At 46.6% G+C, this 18,842-nt stretch overlaps 2 non-coding genes across 2 annotated transcripts; both read right to left on the minus strand.

The window, feature by feature from the left end:
• Positions 1-314: 314 nt before the first annotated feature.
• LOC138505401 (U11 spliceosomal RNA) lies at positions 315-454 on the minus strand. Its single transcript, XR_011280190.1, has one exon. It is a non-coding gene; the product is annotated as a U11 spliceosomal RNA (small nuclear RNA).
• Positions 455-18,217: 17,763 nt separating this feature from the next.
• Positions 18,218-18,357, minus strand: LOC138505408 (U11 spliceosomal RNA). Its single transcript, XR_011280195.1, has one exon. It is a non-coding gene; the product is annotated as a U11 spliceosomal RNA (small nuclear RNA).
• Between the last annotated feature and the right edge of the window lie 485 nt (positions 18,358-18,842).

Genomic DNA, 18,842 nt, shown 5'->3' on the forward strand with positions numbered 1-18,842 from the left:
GGTATCACTACATGTTGGCATGAACAGAGATGCTGGCGAGAGTAGAAATGTGCACTGGAGTGAGACGAGACACTGATCTGAAAATGATGAAAGAGGTGCTCTTCACTGCACCACAGGGGGTCGTGTAGGGGGGGGTGCTTGAGAGTAAGGTGCAGAAATGAATCACCTGTTAAAAACATACTGAGCAAAAAGTACCATAAAATAAATAATTGGCTTAACTGTCGCAACACACATTAACATTTACGAATGCACAAAGGTATACCAAGAACTTAACAAAACACACACGCCAATCTTTTTTTTTTAACTTGCAATTTCGGGGCGCACGGACAAGCGATCACTAGCTGCCCCATTTACAAAAATTATGTTTCCGAAATCTCTTGATGTCGATTCCGCACGGAGAGCTGCAGGTTACCCAGCATCCCTCCGTGTACCACTCACGGCAGAAACCCTTTTTACCCTGGCATTTCTGAATCGACGTTCCGATGTTTTTGTTCTCCCATTACTGAAAGGGTGCTTATAAAGAATACTTAGTAATGGGTGAAAAAAAACAGGCTCCGGTAAACATTACAAGCAGCTATGCAAGAATCGTCGAAATAAAATCACATTTTGTGTCAAATAACGACCACAACACCACTAAAAAATATGCCATTAAGCAAGGCATTCTGGGAAGGGCACATGTTCGAATTGGCATTTGGGTCGTGTTTAATAGAAACAGAGACAGGACTCAAATATACCGCTATCTTGCATGGTGTGTTTCCGACTACTGGATGGACCTCTGTAACATTGAATAAAAAACTAAATTCAGCAACTTTGAAGCTCCAGGTGACGCACTTGTCCGTTGCATCAAGCAATGGACAAGCCCTTGCTTGATGCATTCAAGCTTTGAAACCTGTTATTTATCAGTCACTCAGAGATCTCTGTTAGCAGCTGGTCTTGAAACACAACCACCCTTCTTTCTACCAACAGAGCAAGGCTTTTCTAATTCTATGTCAAGACAGGAGGCTTGGATTATGCTTTCTCTTCAACTTTACTGTTCAGTAGCAAAGAAATAACCAATAAACATGTAACACAAAACTCATTAAAAACTACCATAACCATGTTTTTAGAGTCTTTGTAGTTCATTTCTTATTGGTCCCCAAACTGACCATGTGATGTTTTAAACCAATGAACAAGTCCTTAGTCCTTAAAACCTCTTGTCCTCTTTCCATTCCTCCTCTTTCTTTGCTGCTCGGCAGCGAGTTAAGTGCCTTTTATTTTCCTTACTTTGTGTCAGAGTTGTGAAGTGTGTTTGTTTACTTTACTATTACGCACACACACATGCACGCACTGCTGACATGCGGCGGAGCATATCCGCATTAGTTTGATCGGTTTCTGTGAAGTTGCGGCCGCGACGGGGCTGGTGCTCCGGTGACCGCAACTTCATAGACCCGACATAGAGGGCACTGCATGCACGGAAGAGAGAGCGCGACGGGACCGTGTAGTTTCGGCGCTTTCTCTCTCTCTCCTTTCTCTATACCTCATTGCTGAGACGTTACGAGTGAATGCGACGCGCATCTTTAAGCACCAGCTTTGTTTTTAGATCGGAAAGATCTATAAATATATATCCTTCGTTCCGCTTCAGAACGCAGCGTTCGTTCAAAGCGCAGCGTTCTGTCAGGAACACGACAGCGCCCCTGCAGGCCATTCTAAGGTACCGCACCATATTACAGGCACAGTCCCAAGCAAAACCTGACAATTGGCATATATATATATTTATATATATATATATATAATAACAAACCAGGTGATCATTTAAAATATATATATATATATATACCTATGTATATATATTTATTATCTCTCTTTACAGAGGGAATACGAGAAAGATCTTAAACCCTGGTATATATTATATACTTTTGAATTTCCCCAGTGTTTTCTGTGTGAACATGAGCTCCTCCAGTGATGCGGTGAAGGCTAGTGTTAGCCAAAAGAGGAGCCACACAGAGATGACTCAGGTCCTCCAAAAAGCCCTGGGGGCCTCGCTGGGACATGGACCACAGCAGATAGCTCTGATGGAGGACTGGCTCAAGTTCTCACAGGGTCTGGAGGAAAAGGGCTTAAGGCTAAGGAAAAGTCTAAAGGGGCAGAAAAGCAGCCTGCAGGGCAGAGGAAGCCCACACCCCCCCGGGCACACCACCAAAATAGAAGAGTGGTAAAAGGAGAAGGATAAGAGCAAGGCCTATCAGGGGACAGGAACGATCCTCAGATACCTCGGAGGAGGATGAGGACGACTGGGAGGAGGAATACTCAGAAGAGGAAGAAGTACTTTCTATATCCTCTTCTGAGGAGGAAGGCCACAAAGCACCTAAGAAAAAGAAAAAAGAGGAGACAGAGGAGGATGGTGCAGGGGATGATGACTTCGATCCGGAGGCTCTAATTCACCCTAGATCCTCAGAGTGGGAGCCGCCAAAAAGAATAGCGGCCTATTTAACGAAGCGCATGAGAGCGCCACTAGCCAAAGAGGCTAGAAGTAAGATGAGGGCGGAATGCCCCAGACCTCACCTCCCAGAGGGTGCAGCGGACACACCCGAAATAGACAAAAAGATGATTACTTTCATGAGCAAATACACGAAAGATGTGAGGAAGGGTCTGGATAGATCTTGGCGGTCATGCCAAGACAAGATGCTAGATATGACAGGACCCCTCAGAAAAATGCTCCAGATCGGAGAAGAGGCTAAAGTCAAAGGAGAGCCGATAGACCCGTCAATTCTAATCGGGTGGACCCAGAGGGCGATATGCATGTTGGGAAATGCCAACCATGCCATCACCACTGAAAGGAGGAGGTCTTTGCTGGTGAAGATTGATCCTAAGCTGAGCGAGTTGGCCTCCTCGGAATCAGCATCAACTGCGAAGGGTAAACTATTTGGGGACTCCTTTATCAAGGAGCTAACCAAATTTGCAAATTCCTATGCAGCTTTGGACAAGGCGCAAGCCTCACTCAAGAGAGTGTTCGGGAGGCAAATTTTTGGACGGGCCAGCAGAGGCAGGGGTCGCTCAGATTATAATCGATCCTATCAGGACAGAGCACAGTGGCGAGAACAGGAGGATCGGAGAGAAACGCTTTTCCATCAAGGAGTAGAGGAAGAGGCAGAAACTGGCGACAAGGGGAATGTCAGCAAAACAACCCAGGTGAGAACAGTCTACCCACAAATAAATATCCCAGAAGTAGGGGGGAGGACAGCTCAATTTTTAAAAAATTGGTTGGCTATATCGGGAGATTCCTGGGTAATACAAACCGCACAGGGGTTTTACATAGACTTTCTAGAGAAACCACACCAGGGACACCCACCAAGGGGTCTAGAAATGAACAGAGAGGACAAATTATTACTAGAAGAAGAATTGCGAGGGCTAGCAAGCAAAAGAGCTATAAGACCCGTAACAGTTCAATCAAAGGGATACATAAGCAATATGTTTCTAGTAAAAGGGAAGCACAAGACAAGACCAATTATAAACCTGAGAGGCCTAAACAAATATGTGGTGTACAGACACTTCAAGATGGAGGGAATACACCTCTTAAGGGAAACCTTGATTCAGGGAGACTGGCTAGCCAGGATAGATTTAAAAGATGCATACCTGACTATTCCCATAGCAGAGGAACGCTGCAGATTTCTGAGATTCGTCTGGGAGGAAACAGCATGGGAATTTCGATGCCTGCCCTTCGGCCTAGCATCAGCACCATGGTGTTTCACCAAGATGATGAAACCGGTTGTAACATACCTCAGAGGTCAGGGGATAAGACTCATCATCTATCTAGACGACTTATGTCTGATGTGTCAAGAGAGAGAGACACTATTAGAGCAGGTACAGACAACTATAGATTTATTATAGAGTCTGGGGTTTCTAATACATTGGGAAGAATCCAGTATAGTTCCGGAACAGTCAATGGAATTCCTGGGGTTCATAGTGGACTCTATTCAAGGAACTCTCAGTCTACCCATTCCCAAAGTGAACGATATCAAAAAACAGCTAAGACATACGCTAGCGAAAGGAGAGCTATCACTGAGGGACATTGCAAGATTAGTGGGCCGCGTAGCGCCATCAATCCAAGCAATATTCCCAGGACCACTACATTACAGGGCACTCCAGAGGCTGAAGATCTATCACCTCAGGAGGGGCGCTTCCTACAAATCAAAAGTGACCATTTCACAAGAAGTGAGGGAAGAGTTGGAATGGTGGTTAATCTACATGGTTGCATGGAACGGGTCCTCCCCGGACCTGGTCATTGAATCCAACGCCAGCAGATGGGGCTGGGGAGCCCGATGCGAGAACCTGTTGACAGGGGGCAGGTGGTCGGATCGAGAGACGACTCTCCCTATCAACTGCCTGGAGTTTCTAGCAGGGTCCTTTGCAGTGAAGTGCTGGACTCAAGAGAGAGCACAATGTTGTGTCCTGCTAAAAATGGACAATGTATCGGCGGTCAGGTACATCAACAGACTGGGCGGGACAAGATCCAAACTACTGGCAGAACTGGCATGGTGACCCCAGTGCCGCTGCCTCAAACTGCTGCCTCTAAAGCCCGGGACTTCTGAACCAATATGTAGACAAACAGAGGGTGAGGCGCGCACTCTAGTTCCCAGTGTTGAATACCTGCTGCATTTCAAGTTGCTGTTCTCCTCCAAGCGCTTTCATGACTCCAACAATCTTCAGGGAGGCTGTCTTTTCAGATGTTATGCATTAGTCTCAATTTATCTCAGCGACTTCTGGTAGCTGTAGTCTGTTTTTGGTAACCAGGAACCAACTCCCCTCCAAAAGACAGCCTCCCTGAAGATTGTTAGAGACATGAAAGCGCTTGGAGGAGAACAGCAACTTGAAATGCAGCAGGTATTGAACACTGGGAACTAGAGTGCACGCCTCACCCTCCCTCTGTTTTGAGGGGGCCCGCACGTTTTCGCATTGGTGCAGGAAGGTGGTTCCGGGGTGGACGTGGAGGTATGCGCTTAGGTTGGGATATGGCTTGGTTTTTGGTTTTCGTGGGGGAGTGTTGTGGGCGTTTCTTGCGCAGCTCTTTTCCCTTTGCATGTGGGCTAGAAATGCACGTTTGGAACCATGAATATGCAGAGTGTGCAGATGTACTTTTTCGCACAGGCTTGCACAGTGCCCTTCTCAGCACGCGCCCTTGCAGGATTTCTGTGCACATTTCCATGAATCGGGCCAGTGTCCTTGGAGAAGAAACCCAGGAGTCATCTTCGACTCCTCTCTTTCCTTCATGCCTCACATGCAGGGCCTTGCCAAGAAGTCTCACTTTCAATTCCACCAAAGGAATTCTTCCTTTCCTCACTTTCCCCCAGAAGCTCAATGAGCCTCATTACGAGGTTGGCGGTAACACGCCGGTGTGACCGGTGGGTTTCTGCCAACCCTGTAACACCAGATCCGGCGCCTGACTTCCCGGTGCCACCGGGACATTACAAGTGCCAGCGGCGGGGAAGTCAGGAGCCGGATTGTGTAACTCCCTATTCCCATAGAGTCCAACAGGACTCTATGGGAGTGGGGGGACAGAAGCACCGGCACTGTTGCTTACAGTGCCAGTGCTTCCGTGAAAAGTCTGCCTTCTAGGGCCGCTGCACCCAGCAGGTCAGAACTGCCGGGCGCAACGGACCCGGAAGGCAATCTCATATTGTGGCAGTCTGGAAACATGGGTGCCGGTAAGCTTACCGACAAAAGTGTTTCCGGCTCACCACACTCGTAATGAGGCCCAATATAATGTCTATAGAGCTCTGGATCTCTCTAGACTAGACTACTGCAATAGCCTTTTCCATAATACACCCTCTTGTTCTCTACAACCCCTCCAGCTAATCCAGAATATGGCCACAAGACTTATCCTTGGCCTCAAGCCCAGGGACCGCATCTCTCCAGCCCTAAAAACTCTTCACTGGCTCCCGGTTGCTGCAAGGATCAAATTCAAATCCCTCTGCATTATCCAAAAGGCTGTCTGAGGCCGGGGACCACGCTATCCACAACTTGCTCTCACTAAATACACTCCCTCCAGATCTTTACATTCCTCCAGCACCAACTCTCTGTGTGTTAAGCGCTTCGCTAACAGCAAGCTGGTGGCCAATCTCTTTCCTCAGCAAGCGTCCTCCTATGAAACAGCCCCCCACCTTCATCTTGAGCTGGATCTCCCAAATTCCGGAAGCTTCTCAAGACTTTCCTTTTTACCTCCTCCTTCCCTTCCTCCCTCCTCTGCTAATTCCCACAGTTGCTGAGATTGGTGACCATGGGCCTTATGTGTCCTCTCGGGTCCTGGCCTCCCACACCCAATCGCCTACAGCCTCCACCCCTCCTGGCACTTTGCCTTGGCACCCACTGGCCTATGTCACCACAGGACTACACTTACCTATTTATTGTTGGCTGACCACTCCACCCAGGCACTTACTGCTGCTCACTCGCTAGCACTTCCCTCTTGATACACCTAGCACTTACTCCCTCGCTCTCGCTCTCTCTGCACTTGCACGTTCTGACTGCTCACAAGACCTAGGTCCGCCTCTATCTTTTATTGTTATATTTGTTTTCACTCCCATGTAAGAGGGAGAGGTGTTGCCATTTTTGCCAGAGACACTCTTAACATTAGAAGAATTCAAAGTGACTTAGGACCCAACGCTGAATATCTTCTAATCAAACTCCAAACCTCGCCCACCTCCACCATAGCCTTCCATCTAGTGTACCGTCCTCCTGACCCCTATTCTGAGTTCCAAGAGGCTCTTGTACATGCTTTGTCCAACAACATCAAAAAACCCTGTCCACCTTAGGGTTTATCCAGTCCATCACTGAGCCTACCCACACAAAAGGCCGGACGCTTGACTGGGTAGCGCTTCATAACTGTCCCATCCTTATCCCCGAGATCTCCCCCATCCCCTGGTCAGATCATTTCTGCATCAAACTCAACATTGCCACCACTACAGGGCCCACTAGATCCAACCCAACATTGCCAGCAGCCCTCTTTAGAAGATTGTGCAAACTCACTACTGAAAACCTCCTTCCTCTTCTCCTAGTTCCTGCCCTCCAGCCTCCCTTCCCGAATGATCCAAACCTCATTGCTAACACCTTTAAGCAAGTCATCACTTGCGCTGTAGACAACATAGCACCGCTCACACTTAAGAAAGCGAAGAAATCAAAGCACTCCAACACCTGGTTCACCCAAGAACTTATAGAATTACGGTCCTCTAAAAAGCGCCTGCTTGCGACCTGGAGAAAAAACCCTAACGAAACAACCAAAATAGCTTTCAAAAACTGTTCTAAACAGTACAAAACAGCCATCACCCAGACTAAAGCTGCATCCTTCAACACTAGGATCGACAAAGGACCAAAGAGATCTTTGCAGTTTTCAGGGAACTTGAGACCCCTACCACCCCTCCTTCAACCATCATCAAGGATGAGTCTTGGTGCAACACTATTCAAACTTCCATGCTAGACAAGCTTGACACGCTGCACGCTAAAAGTTTAGCGCACCAAAAAGCTTTACTATCCATCTTAGAAACACAGCCCCCTTCCCCTCCACCCGCCCCAGCCGAGGAGCTACCCACTTTTGATTTCTCTGACCTGACTGAAGCAGAAGTTATAAACCTTATCAATTCCATTAAGCCTTCCAACTGCAAAGGGGATGCTTGCCCGGCACACATCATTAAAGAATGTGCACACTCTTGGCTCCTTTAATTGCTGCCTTCATTAATTCATCCTTCCGCTCTGCTCAGGTACCTACCTCCCTGAAGGAGGCCTGGGTCCGCCCACTCCTAAAGAAAACATCCCTTGATCCAATGGTTCCAGGGAACTACAGACCGATCACTACTGTCCCCTTCTTGCTAAAGATTCTTGATAAAGCAGCCTACCTGCAAGTTCAAAAATTCTTGGAAGAAAACCAACTCCTAGGGCTGCGCCAATCTGGCTTCAGGCCACGGCACGGCACAGAATCCGCCCTACTGAATCTCAAAAATCAAAATGATGACCTAAGAGATGCCGGCAGGCCTGCTCTCCTTCTCTTGCTAGGCCTGTCTGCCGCATTAAATTTGGTAGATCACAAGACCCTATGTCATCATCCGTCCTCCACTGCCAACTTCTCCCCAAAAGCCTGCAAATGGATATCATCCTTCCTCAAAGAGAGAGTGATGAAGGTGTTCTCCGACTCCTCGAGTGCTGCCCCCAGCCCTATCAAATGCGGTGTCCCTCAAGGGTCCTGCATATCACCAACTCTCTACAACCTCTTCACTAGGCCACTGTTCCAACTTCTTGACGCCATGGGCATCACATATACCAACTATGCTGATGACACACAGGTGCTCATCCCTCTGACTGGTGACTACCATACAGGCACGAATACTCTCAATCGCATCTACTCCACAATCCAGTCCTGGATGGCTGAAAACTGGCTGTGCCTAAATAGCGAGAAAACAGAACTCTTGCTAATTGGATCCACAGCCACACTCAGGAAACTCGGTGCGCAGTACAGCGCATTTACAATAGACAACATCCCCATTACCGTATCCCAAGCCATCAAGACTCTAGGCGTATACCTGGAACCTAGCATGACCATGGACGGACAGGTTAATGCCATCGCTTCCTCAGCTGCTTACCACTCCAAACTAATGAATGCAGTGATGCCATTCTTTTCACAAGACAACTGCATCACCATTGCAAGGGCCATTATAGGATCTAGGCTAGCCTACTGTAACGTACTCTATGCTGGCACCTCACAAAAGAACCTGTCAAAACTTCAAGTTGCTCAGAACAATGCCTTGAGGGCCGCAACTGGTACAGATCGCATGGAGCACATCTCTGGGGTGAGAAGGCAGGTCCATTGGCTGCCCGTCAAAGAAAGGATCCTTTTCAAAACACTGGCCATTGCACACAAATGCATCCATGGATTGGCACCTACCTACTTAGCTCAGAGGATCACCAAAAAACACCCTCCAGACCGTCCAGGTATGCGTATGCCTATCTCCTCATTGTTCCTCATACACGAAGAGTTAGAGCCGGTGGCTCTAGTTTCCCTAACTTGGCTGCAACTCACTGGAACACCCTCCCTGCCCAACTCAGGATGATCGAATCACACACAACCTTCTGTAAAGCCTTGAAGGGACCTTTCCTTTTTTGTTTTGCTTTTTGGGATCGGCTGCGGGGGACACCCCTACAACCCTGCTCACAATATAGAGAACAAGGGTGCGGGGGACACCCTGCTGCCTCCGCAGCCCTTAGCACCGAATGGGGGATTTGGTTGAACTTTTCGGCCGTTTGGAATTTTTGAACGGCCGAAATTCAGCCAAATCTCCCATTCTGGCTTTTTTTACTGGCTTTTTGGGTGATTGCATTTAAAGTGGGGCGATTTACAAGTGATAGCCCATTTAAGAGACCATTGTTTTGGAGGGGATGTTTGTAACGTTTCTGTGTTAAGAAATGCAAATAGACATTTTCATTCTGAAAGCACACACAAAGCACCAGTTAGCTGCCTAAATCTACACTCTCCACCAGGTCAATTACAATATATCACACAAAACAGTTTTAAATTAGCTACATTATTTTCAAATGTTCATATTTAACGCACCAAAAAGCGTTCATTTGGGGTAAAATGTGATTTGTTTCATCACATCATATGTGAACCCTGCAATTGTAAAATACACAAAAAGGTAACCTTTTCACACATTACATGTTCTTATACGTCTTAAAAATAAAAAAGGCAATTTTTTTGCTTTTGCTGAATTGCATTCTGGTATTTGTATTCTCCCAGTCAAGATGGGGGAATAATACCACCTACCTTCTCTGTCACTCGACCCATGAAGAGTGTGTCAGTTGAGGCTTTCGCTACCACCTTCTCTCCTCCTCCTCCGCCTCGGGTTGACTCACATCCTGACACAGCCCTTTCCATGCTCTATCCTTTCCATGCTCTATCTTTCCTCTATCTCTGATACTCTTGATGTTCTTGCCCCTGTCATGAGGATCCGCCTGAAGCCCAAAGCCAAGTGCAACTCTTGGTATGACTCTGACCTAGTTACCCTTAAATGCAATTGTAGGATGGCTGAGAGGAAATAGTGGGCTTCTTGTGCATCCTCTGACAAACTGGCCTGCCGCCTGTTCCAAAGGCAATACTGGCTCCTTGTCTGCACTAAGAAGAGAGCCCATATCCAAGCCTGCGTCTCTAAGCCATATAACAACTCGGCCGAACTTTTTAAAATCTGCAAGGAGCTGGCCAACCCTGCTGCAGTCTCTACCTCTCCTGTCACCTCCCAGGCCCTTTGCATGGCCCTGGCTTCTCATTTTGTCTAAAAAAAACAGGACATCCTGTCCACCCTCTCGTCCTCTCCTCCCCCCCTTCTCTCTCTGTTACCTCTGCCCCCCCTTCAGCTGCATCTCCTCCCTCCTTCTCATCTTTTCTCTGTTCTCCCCCAATGAGATTTCCAGACGTTTCGATCTATGAAAGTCTTGTCAAAACAGTTTCTTCCCTGTTCGTCCAAAACCATAAAGGACCATATTGACAGCCTTGCTCCGGCGGACTTCTGTAACCATTCCTTCACCTCCGGAGCCTTCCCCTCCCCTCTGAAGCACTCTCTTGTGCACCCTCTTCTTAAAAGGCCCACAGCCGAACCATCTTGCCTGGCTAACTATTGCCGGTTTCTATCACGCCTTTCCTGGGCAAACTCTTTGAAAAGCTGGCCATTTCCCAGCTTAATCTTCACACTGACTCCGTTGGTTGTCTCCATGACTATCAGTCTGGCTTCAGAGCTGCCAGAAGCACAGAAACTGCTCTCCTGAACATCCGTGAAGATCTGCTCTCCAACCTTGACTCCAACATCCCCTCTGTCCTCATCCTACTCAATCTCTCTTCTGCCTTTGACACGGTCAACCATGCCATCCTGCTCAACCATCTCCGTGATAACCTGGGTATCACTGATCAGGCCCGGCCTGGCTGACCTCTTTCCTCTCTGACCGACCCTCCCAGGTCCAACTTGGGTCCTTCCTTTCCTCCATCTCACTCTCTACTTGTGGTGTCCCCGGGTCTAACCTCTCTCATCGGCTTATCAACCAATACCTGGCACCCCTTCCCCACCGCATTGCTGTTATCTGATCCAACTTTCAGTGCTATGCGGATGACACTCAGCTCGTTTTCAGGCTTCCCTCTGCCACCTCTTATCCCTCCCTCATCTCTGACTGTCTGTCTGCCATCCAGGATTGGTGTACCGCCAATGATCTCTGCCCTAATGCCAATAAGAGTAAGATTTTGTAGTTGGCACACCTACACCCTCCTTTCCTGTCACCCTCTAGCTGGCCTCCCTTTGGCCCTCTTACTGCTCCCACCTGTGAGGCTACGAACCTTGGGGTCATCTTCGACACCACACTTTCTTTTTCTCTGCACATCTCTGATGTCTCTAAGTAGTCAAACTACCAGCTGCTTCCTCTTCTTCCCCCAGAAGCTCAATATGTCTAGGGATCTGGTTCTCTCTAGGCTTGACTACTGAAACAGCCTCTTTCTAAATCTGCCTGCTTCTACTCTCCACCCTCTTCAACTCATCCAGAAAAGGACTGCAAGACATGTCCTTGGCCTCAAGCCCTTGGATTGTATCTCTCCAGCCCTGAAATCTCTTCATTGGCTCCCAGTGGCTGCAAGGGTTAAATTCAAGACACTCTTCATTGTCCACAAGGCTTTCTGGGGCCTGTGTCCAAAATACCTTCAACTCTCCCTCCGTAAATACCTTCCCAATCGAGCTCTGCGCTCCTCCATCTCCAACTCCCTCAGGGTCAGTCGCTTTTCCAAGCAACGAGTTGGGGGTAGCTCTCTTTCCTTGGCTGGGGCCTCCATATGGAACAGCCTCCCTGCTACTCTCAAACTTGAGGAGAACCATCTCCGGTTCCGGAAGCACCTCAAGACCTTCCTCTTTGCTTCTGCCTTTGCTCTTCCGCTCCCCTGCTAATCTGTCTGCTTCCACTCCGTTCACCTGGCAACCCTCTGATTTCGGGCCCAGGTCCCTTGTCCACCAAGCCACACACCTGCACTGCCTCCTGGCAACCCTTGCACTTGGGTCTGTATCTGTAACCCTACAGTGCACTTACCTACACTTATCAGACATCTCTAGTCTGTGATTGAAACCTTGCACTTGCCACCTTGCTGGCTGCACTACTAGTTGTTGTTGTGTTTATCCCTTGCTCAGCACTTTCCACCTCTACCCTCTCCCTTGCACTTTCCCCTTCCCTCTCCCCTGCACTTGCGCGTTGTCAATGTCACTGGGCCTAGTAAGATCGTTGTTTTATCCTCCTTTGTTCCCCCCTAACTCGTTGCGCTCTGAAACACGTGTGTATGAGCGCGATACAAATAAAATATCATATCATATCAATACCCAATTGTACACTTTTTGCTTAACATATTTCTGTCAGGATTTATATATTTGAGTGGGTACCATACTATGCTATGTGTACTTTTCAAGTCATCTTCATAAAGCGGAGTATTGTTGAAAGCCAGATATGGGTTTGAGGAGGGGAAATGATGAGAGGGCAAGTGAGTCCTAAATATTTGCCCAGGATGTGGCAAGAGAGGTTGCAATCCTGGAGACTGGTGCAGTTATTGTTCCCTGATTGTGGCCATGTGCTGCTATTCAGGGCACAAGTAAAGGATGGACAGTGTAACTTTTTTCACAGGGAGGACGCAACCCCCTTGGGTGTTTTTGAGGTCGGCAAACTTGCTCAAGCATTTGGCTACCAGGTGTTCAACCAGGTTGTCATGTTTCCAGTGCAGACACATACAATTATCATCAAAGCACATGTTCGTATTGGTATTTTGATTTCAAGGGAATATTTCACTACACATGGCTGGGTTTAAAAGGGGAGTACCTTTTATACTTTGCCAGCTTATTTATTGGAAAATGTCCTCTCTCAGGTTTTTTTTTTCTGTTGTTGACTACTTCTTTTGAAAGGCCAATTCTCTTTTCTCTAGTGCACTTTCTTCTAAGGGGAAAGGTCAATTGAACTACATTTTTCTCTTTCACTTTAAGATGTATTTACTTACTGTGCATATATTCTTAGGTGCCAGCTTTCTAGGTTTACTATGAGGGCAAACGTTCCCACACTGAGTGAAGTGAGGGAGCCGTACTCATCCCCATGTTAAATGTTAAAGCTTAATGGATATTTGTACCGCGCACTATCACCACCGGAGTGGTCCCCTGGCACTCTGGCAGATCTGAGAAGGAAAAGGGGTGTGGAGGTGAGTTAGTGGGAATGAGCGGGATAAGTGCAAGAGAGCAGTGATGTGCTGTTTGCAGATTCAGTTCGGTTAACACCGTTCGCTGAGCTTGGGGTGCTTTCTGGTTGATAGCCATCGTGTGCTGTTGTGCGAAGCTGTGTGTTTTGTTTTGTTGTTGTGGTGTAGTGAAGTTTGTACAGTTTTGTTGTGCGTTAGGGTTGTGGTTGTGTTTGGTTAGAGTTTGAGAGGTGTATGCAGAGGGGTGAAATTGTTAGTGGGTTGGTTATTGGCCTTGCTATCTAGAAGTGATGTGCTAAATTTCCACGTTCTTTCTAAATGTGGCGCGTGAATATCTCTGCATTTCTTTCTAGATCTGCCACTGCCTAATATTCACAAACCTGTCTATACATGACGCATGTCAATATTCACAATTATATCCAAATGTGGCATTGGCTCATCTTGAAAATCCTGTGTATATGCAAAGCAAGCTAGTATTCATAATGCTATCTAAATCTGGCCTCAGTAATATTCCCAATGCAGTCTAAATGTGGCAATAGCTAGTAATCGCAATTTTATCTCGATGTGGCACTGGCCCACATTCACAATCCTGTCTAGGTGTGACGCAGGCTAGTTTTCACAACAATTCTATCTGAGTGTGGGACTTGCTAACAATCACAATTCTATCAAAGTGTAGTACTTGTTATCATTCACAATTCTGTCAGTATTCGGCACAGGCTAATGTTCACAATTCAATCTAAATGTGGTACTTGCTAACCTTCACAATCCTATTTCGATGCGACGTGGGCTACTGTTCGCAATTCAGTCTAAATGTGGCACATGCTAATATTCACAGTTCTATCTAAGTGTGGAATTTGCTAAGATTCACAGTTCTAAGTGTGTCACTTGCTAACATTCACAATTCCATCTAAGCATGGCACTTGCTAATCTTCACAATCCTACCTAGATGCGACGCAGGCATATGTTCAATTATATCTAAGCGTGGCATTCGGTAACATTCACGATTTTATCTAGATGCGATGCAGGCTAATGTTCACAATTATATCTAAGTGTGGTGCTTGCTTACATTCACAGTTCTGTCTGGGTCCAGCGCGGGCAAATGTTCAAAATGCTATCTGAATGTGGCACATGCTTATATTCACAGTTCTAAGTTTGGCACTTGCTGACATTCATGATTCTAAGTGTGACACATGATAACATTTATAATCCTATTTAGATGCAATGCAGGCCAATGTTCATAATTATATCTAGAAGGCGCAAGCCAACAGTCACAGTACTATCCTACAGGGCACAAGCTAACAACCACAGTACTATCCTAGATGGCAAAAGCTAACAACCACAGTATTATCCTAGAGGGTACAAGCTAACAACCACAGTACTATCACAATTTAAGTAGGTTTGTTGTGCGTCAGGGCTTCCAGATTAGAGTGATTGCTCTACTCCCCACCCTGGCCACCACTACCTTCTTTGTTGATGCTGGTTGACGGCTGGCTACTGGCTTCCCCTGCTGACACCTGCAGGCACTTTCTGGAGCCACCTCAGTTGGAGCCGCCCTTTGCCTTGGGGCCCTTAGCCTTGGGGCTGCACGGGCAGAAGGCTGCCCTGGGGTGCCCTTGATGAGGGTGCAATGGACCAATCAGGGCCGGTGGGAGGCAGGGACAAGAGAACCAGTAATCTGGGAAGGCCGGGGAGAGACTGCGCTGCCGCCATGTACTATGTGCTTTTTAAGGCATTAGGATACATTTTGGATGACTGGATGGGGGCATGGGGGTAAAGTTGCAATCACCTCACCTGGCGCTTTGCAGCGAATTGCACCAATGCCTCGCTGCTCACAGGTCACTAGGCCTGTGTTGTGGGTGAGATTGCCGGGGCCAATCAGGGCCGGTGGGAGGCAGGGATAAGAGAAACAGGAATCTGGGAAGGCCGGGAAGAGACTGAGCTGCCGCCATGCACTACGTGCTTTTAACGGCACTAGGATTAATTTTGGACGGCTGGCTGGGGGAATGGGGTAAAAGTTGCACTCACCTCACCTGGGGATTTTTCAGCCAATGGAGCCGATGCCTCGCTCCTCACAGGTCACTAGGCATGTGTTGTGGGCGAGATTGCTGGGCCAATCAGGGCCGGTGGGTGGCGGGGATAAGAGAACCATGAAACTGGGAAGGCTGGGGAGAGACTGCGCTGCCGCCATGCACTAGAATTAATTTTGGAAGGCTGGCTGGGGGCAAAGTTGCACTCACCTCACCTGTGGATTTGCAGCGAATGTCAAAACATCACATTTTATAACACATGTTGCTGCAGGAATAGGAAAGAAGACATATGATTTACAGGGAGGTCTAAACGTATAACATGTCAGCAACAGTCGCCTAACCCTCTCAGTTGCCTTTGCAACTTTCTGCTATAGGATCCCCTGCTATTCTATCCGGGCAAACAGTTTTGGCCTGCTCACCCCCTCCAATTAAGGCTCAGGGTGTACATTAATGAGGCTCCCTTCTCATTTTTTAGTGTGCAGCCCTTGATAAACGTAGTTGTTATTTGTAAATTATTTTTTGACAGTCAAAATAATCCTTAACTGTAGCTTCAGAAATAAAAGCATATTGCTAATTTGTACAATATTTCTTTCTTTCTTTTTAAATTTGTAAAGCGCACTAAGCCCGTAGTCGTCTAGGCGCTAGTATAGCCCAAACATACACAATAAAAATAAAAACAATTGTGAAACTTCTGCAAAAACAGCAGTACGATTCAGATAGCAAAACACAATCACCAGATGTTTGCAATGCCTTCCACAGATAGTGTTTTCAAACCAAAGTTTCAAAAAGATTTTTGCAAACAGTATTTCTACCAATTACATCTGGGAAGAGATGTGCTCAAGTTCCTAAATTGCAGACGGGTCTCAATGCACGGCTTCTTCACTTAACCAAAGTGTGTGCTCCCGGCCAAATCCTTTTATCACACTAAGCCTTGTCTGTCAAAATAGGAAGTCTGTACAAGGTATTTAGCTGTCTCCTACTTCGAAAAAAGGCCTCACTCCTGATATTGCCACATAGGTAAATATTAATATTGACAATTCATATACCGGATATCACAATGTCTTGGTCTAATACTTTGGCATGACAAAATGTTTCTAATTTAACTTCCCATGATACCTTTGCGTGCTAAAGACTCATTCTGTGATATCACTGATGTCACTGTTTTTGCAAATTAGGGGGGCTCACACATCTTTTGCCGCCCAGGGCCCCGCAAATCCTAGGGCCAGCCCAGGCTGCAGCAAGTAAGGAACAAATGGAGAGGTGTGTTTAAAAGGAATGATGGCAAATGCGCCCTCCTCTCCAACTGAAGGCCTTGCAGTCCCTCAGACATATAAAAAGACGGCCACAAAGACTGACTGAGTGCCCTGATGAATGTTACATTATTTTAACGAGATATTAAACTGCTTGATTGAGCTTTTTGGAGAGAATGTTGACCTTCTGTGTCCCTCAGTACCATATCATTTGTCCCAGGTAAAGGGAATGAGGCTTGTGGTGTGACAGAGAGGTAAAGAAAGCGAGGGAGTGAAAACAGACACAGTTTAAGAATGGAAGGAGAGACAGATGGGGTGAAGGGCAGAAGGAGAAATTACTTATATATTTTCATGCTAATTTATTATGCAATTTGTCCACTTGTCAAGATATCTGTATAATGTTCAAAAGTATATTAGCCCTGTAAACACACAGTTGATCTAACCAGATCTGGGGTGCATCTGATAAAGAACCTAAATTGCAGACAGGGGCTCAAATCCTGATTTCACCAGTTCACCGGTGTGTGTGGTCTTTGGCAAATGATTTATTCTAACTGTGGCTCAGCTTCCGAACTTGGGTGTCCCTAGAAGTGATACAGTCGGTTTATTAGACTACAGAGTAGCACAAACAAAACCAATAGCTATGGCTTGTGGACATTGAATATGTTTTTTTTGCTTCAATGTATTCAGTATGCAAATAAAATATTGTTTCCAAATGTGTGGGTTACCTGCCTCCATTCCCCCAAAAGGATTGTCTATGGGTGCAGTTGGCCCTTTTGGCCACACCCAGCAACCCTTGAGCCACGCCTCTTGTCAGACACAGTATCTAGATGGATATTAGAGAGAAAGTGACATCTAGTGGACAGTCACAGTATGGCATTATCTTCATGTCAGTTAATCTCCCCCTTTTAGTACATAAAATAAGGCAGACCTAAGCAATTGATGACTGGTAGCCCCGATTACAAAAATGGTGCTTCCAAAAATCTCTTAATGTCTTTATATACTAAATTCTTCATGTAGGCCGGGCTAGCCAGGACGGAACCACAGCAGATTCCAAAATCAGCTTGGAGCTATGCAGCTGCAGGGGCTCCATCTAGCCCCTCCCTCCCCCCCCAACCCACTGAAAAGCACCAGAGGCTGGTTTTGCTTTGAGCGCATTGTGCATTCTTTTTCTCGGTTTCCAGCAGCAGTGGAGAATGTGTTCTGACTCTACAGGGACATCTAGTAACAAATCAGTAGTACTGCAGCCAATGCTAATGCAGTACTGCACTCTTTAACTGCTGGTTCTTCAGGGACATCAAGTAATGGGTATGTATTCGTGCACGCCTGTCCACTGACTTAACAGTGTCTAGAGGTATTTTTGTTTCACTGCATGCGTGAGCTTCTGACTCCACATGGACTCCAGGTAATGGTCGGTATCACTACATGTTGGCATGAACAGAGATGCTGGCGAGAGTAGAAATGTGCACTGGAGTGAGACGAGACACTGATCTGAAAATGATGAAAGAGGTGCTCTTCACTGCACCACAGGGGGTCGTGTGGGGGGGGGGGGTGCTTGAGAGTAAGGTGCAGAAATGAATCACCTGTTAAAAACATACTGAGCAAAAAGTACCATAAAATAAATAATTGGCTTAACTGTCGCAACACACATTAACATTTACGAATGCACAAAGGTATACCAAGAACTTAACAAAACACACAGGCCAATCTTTTTTTTTAACTTGCAATTTCGGGACGCACGGACAAGCGATCACTAGCTGCCCCATTTACAAAAATTATGTTTCCGAAATCTCTTGATGTCGATTCCGCACGGAGAGCTGCAGGTTACCCAGCATCCCTCCGTGTACCACTCACGGCAGAAACCCTTTTTACCCTGGCATTTCTGAATCGACGTTCCGATGGTTTTGTTCTCCCATTACTAAAAGGGTGCTTATAAAGAATACTTAGTAATGGGTGAAAAAAAACAGGCTCCGGTAAACATTACAAGCAGCTATGCAAGAATCGTGGAAATAAAATCACATTTTGTGTCAAATAACGACCACAACACCACTAAAAAATATGCCATTAAGCAAGGCATTCTGGGAAGGGCACATGTTCGAATTGGCATTTGGGTCGTGTTTAATAGAAACAGAGACAGGACTCAAATATACCGCTATCTTGCATGGTGTGTTTCCGACTACTGGATGGACCTCTGTAACATTGAATAAAAAACTAAATTCAGCAACTTTGAAGCTCCAGGTGACGCACTTGTCCGTTGCATCAAGCAACGGACAAGCCCTTGCTTGATGCATTCAAGCTTTGAAACCTGTTATTTATCAGTCACTCAGAGATCTCTGTTAGCAGCTGGTCTTGAAA

This window comes from Ambystoma mexicanum, chromosome 11, assembly GCF_040938575.1.
Source record: "Ambystoma mexicanum isolate Mex_15411 chromosome 11, UKY_AmexF1_1, whole genome shotgun sequence".
NCBI classification, from domain to species: Eukaryota; Metazoa; Chordata; class Amphibia; order Caudata; family Ambystomatidae; genus Ambystoma; species Ambystoma mexicanum.